General features: G+C 37.4%; 1 long non-coding RNA gene across 1 annotated transcript in view; it reads left to right on the plus strand.

Moving 5' to 3' along the window:
* The window catches only part of LOC106965288 (uncharacterized), a 40238-nt gene extending 36315 nt beyond the window's left edge, over nucleotides 1-3923 (plus strand). Inside the window, exons 2-3 of the long non-coding RNA XR_001428601.1 lie at nucleotides 3272-3441; nucleotides 3640-3923. This is a non-coding gene — a long non-coding RNA (uncharacterized LOC106965288). The remainder of the gene's footprint in view (nucleotides 1-3271; nucleotides 3442-3639) is intronic.

Below are 3923 nucleotides of genomic sequence, written 5' to 3' on the forward strand. Positions count from 1 at the left end.
TACTGAACAGTGACACCTTATGGGGCCCAATCATATATTTAGACATATGTAAATAAGTTCACATATATATAAATATATGCATCAATACATCCATACCCACACACACTCATATGCGTTATGATGTAACACATTAGTGTTATCTCTCACCATATTTCTGTATCTTGTGAAAATGACCTCATTATATTTCCTTTTAAATTGTATTACATTTTGACTTTTACTCCTCATTTAACTTGTTCCATAACTTTACCCCCTGAAATGAAATACAAAAGGCTGGCTCTTGTTTTTCTCGGTTTTTTTGTTTTTGTTTTTTTTTTTTCAAAATCATCAGAATAGTCTTAAAATATTCTTGATATCTTATTTTACTATGTTATTCACCTTTACTCCCTTCCATTGTTTAATGACTTTCATAAAAACAGATTTTTATGAAAATAAAGGGGTTATTTTCACCCAATAAACCCAGAACAATGAATTTCAATCAGGATATTTCTGGTGATAAGTTAGAGTAAACTTTTAGTACTTTGTCTCGTTGTTCTCTCTCCCCCCCTCCGTGGTGAGGGCGTGTTCTTGCAGAGAACTGGTAAAGCCGCTTTAAGACTTTAGCTTTCACTCATGAAAGGATCAGATTCTAACAAGAAAAATAAATCGGACACGCCCAAGCAGAATTGTTACTGTTCTCTGTACAACAGCTGGCAGCATTCATGCAGCAGAGATCCTTACAGAACCATCAAAATGGAAAGTAAGATTAACCAGCTAAAGAAACAAAATGTGACAAGAAGTTGTTCAGAAAATGAAATGCTTGCAAAACACCAGTTTGAAATTAAATAATTTAGTGGTTTGCACTTTCTTTCTTAAACAGCAGAGGGCAGCCTCTGCATAGTGTCACATTACCACATCTGAACTGAAATGTGTCAGATCTACCAGCAGGGGGCTCTAGACTACCGCTGTCAGTCTCCTATGTAAATGAGACAAATTGATGTTCTGCATTCTGGAAGCCTACGTTTCCTGAATGCAGGAAAATCATGTTGTTTTCAGAGCAGATAACATGATTTTACACTTCATAACACCCCATCTTTTACGTGTCATGATGGTGCATGCAGTGCTGCACTTTGAGCATTGAAGGCCTTCGTGGAAACACACATGCAGCTCTATGGACCAGACTGTGATAACAGTGTGTGTTTTGATGGGTCGGGATCCTGCTAGGAACAAGCCATTCTCTTCCCCGCTGCCAGGATGAACGTAACAATCACAACATTTTCCAATTTCCCTTCAGGCTGAGATCCATTTCTCATCCGAGAGGCACGAACAAGTTTCAAACAATACTCTGATCTGACAGATAATCTGGCTGTTCAGACACATGCCTGTTCAAAAAGGAGCAGAGCTAGGATCAGAAATGATGGTTTTTGTTATTTATTATTGTCATTCTCAAGAACCACAAGAAAATTTGCATTACTAGTAAGTTACACTAGTAATGTTTATTCACTTTTATTTATTCACTTTTATTTATTCACTTGGAGTCTATTTTTGGCTAAGCACACACACGCGCACACACACACACACACACGTATGTATGTATGTTTATATGCATATGCGCATGTACCTTCGAGTGGTTGAAATACACTGCTCAAAAAAATAAAGGGAACACTCAAATAACACATCCTAGATCTGAATGAATGAAATATTCTCATTGAATACTTTGTTCTGTACAAAGTTGAATGTGCTGACAACAAAATCACACAAAAATCATCAATGGAAATCAAATTTATTAACCAATGGAGGCCTGGATTTGGAGCCACACACAAAATTAAAGTGAAATGTTCCCTTTATTTTTTTGAGCAGTGTATATTACATGAGGTAACCAGAAAGTAGATTGGGTTGCTATCAGTTGGAGTCACTTTCAGCATTTCAACAGGTTTGTGACTGAACTAGTGCAAACAGAGCGTCTGCACAATGTAGCATGAGATAAAGTAATCTCATCAGGTTATTGCTACCACATTTGCATGGGGTTTGCTAACAGTGGAACACACTCGTGCTTTTACTTTTTTTGCCACATCCAAAATTTATTTGGCAGTCTGGTTTGCTGGTGATGCATAAGCCAATTCTGAATTGGATGTGTGAGAATGTGATGCTAAGTCATTATTTATTACACTGGTAATAAATACCAGTGTGTGTTGTGGATATGAGAACATCCAGCATTAGGGCAGCAGCAGACTTAAAGCAGCACAGCAAAGTTGAACCCTGATTTTGTGACTTGCTGGTTATCTGGGTTGGGTTAGCACATCTGGGAACCAGGATACATCAGCAAATCACTATTACTTCTCAACCATGTTGGGTCAAACACAACCTTTTGGTGGAAAATGTGGAACTTTCTAAAACTTTATATAAATTACGAAGCATACCTTTGGCTCCTACTGGAAATGTAAAGGCTAGTTGATGGACTTTAGCATGGCACAAATGGCACAGACATCAAAACAAAGTATTGTGTAAAAGGCATGGATGTTTTGTAAAGTTGATTCCTCATTTCAGACTTTTGCAAATTATACTTTTAGAGTACAGGTCTCTTCGTAACAAATTCTTCTTCCTTGGGATGATTCATATCATCCAAGTTTCATTACTGACCCTTGGAACCTACATGGTGAACCCAATAAATTTCATAACATCTACATGTAGACTGCTGGATGCACATGTTGTTCAGAGGTGTTTATTTTGATACCAGCGCATGATGACTTACTGATTATGATCAATACGTCACATTTCTTGAATTGGCTAACTCAACTTAGAGATCAGAACTAAAATTAGTGGAAGTTGATTCTAATATAAAATATTTGAATAACAATAACATCACACACACACATATATATATATATTTTTTTTTTTTTTTAAATGGATGCCAAATATGAATAAAATTGGCAACATTGCAACAAATGAGGATGAATTGTCCCAGAGCCATTTTCAAACCACTGCAAAACAGTCTGAAATAAACAAAGCACATTCAAAACAACACGCCTTTGAAAATAAAACCCCAGCTCTGGTGAACAGCCACCATGCCATGAATAATATGAGGCAGGACTAAACGCTGCATGCAGGTTCACCCTGTCTTCTTTCACCTTGTTCTGAAATATTCCTCTGCAAATCATTATGTTTCTCTCACATCTAAAACACCTGAGAATTTCTGTTTCTTAAATATCCTCAAGCATTCTCGCAAATTGCTACAATAACCATTATCATTATTATTATTGTCATCCACATGGCATGTGTGGTTTCCCTCCTCCAGTGTTCTGCAGAGCCGCCGTGCTGACAGGCTGAAGGGTTTTTACTGATGCCACGTGCTGCACCAAAAAACAAGAAGCCTGAGGGATGATCCTCTCCCAGCTGTTTTTCTGCAGCAAAACACAGTAAACAGCGATTTGGTTGAATCCTAGATAACTCCATTAATTCCTGAGTGTAAGTCAGTCTACTTGTCATATAGAACCGCACTAATCTCGACCTAGTTTCTTCACTGTTCCCTCTGTTGTTAAGTTTTCTTCATGTTTCTCTCTTTTCTGTTTCTTAAATTTATTTTATGATTTTCAGAGTTGACGCCAATAAAAGAGCCTGTATTTTTTTTCTCTCAACAATGTTCCTGTCTCTTATCTGCCTCAGATACAGGAGACTCTTCAGTAGAGACAGAAGTTCACTGCAAGGCTGACTAATCTTCCCACAGACCGGTTCAGACCAGTCTGAAGTTGAAACTCGCCGTGACTCTCGGTTCCACATTTTAAACCTCTCTGAGCTCATAGTGTTTCCTACAAAACCAGCTGATTGATTTTCCCGTCAGTCTGCTATAAAGTATATTGCCTCTTTGTCTCTTGGTTGTCGTCATAGAAAACATCCACTAAAATATTTGGCCCTCTTCCACTCATTTTTATAATCTAAAAAAAAAAAAA

This window comes from Poecilia latipinna, unplaced genomic scaffold, assembly GCF_001443285.1.
Source record: "Poecilia latipinna isolate Pla-1442-1.1 unplaced genomic scaffold, P_latipinna-1.0 Scaffold1797, whole genome shotgun sequence".
In the NCBI taxonomy this organism is placed as follows: Eukaryota; Metazoa; Chordata; class Actinopteri; order Cyprinodontiformes; family Poeciliidae; genus Poecilia; species Poecilia latipinna.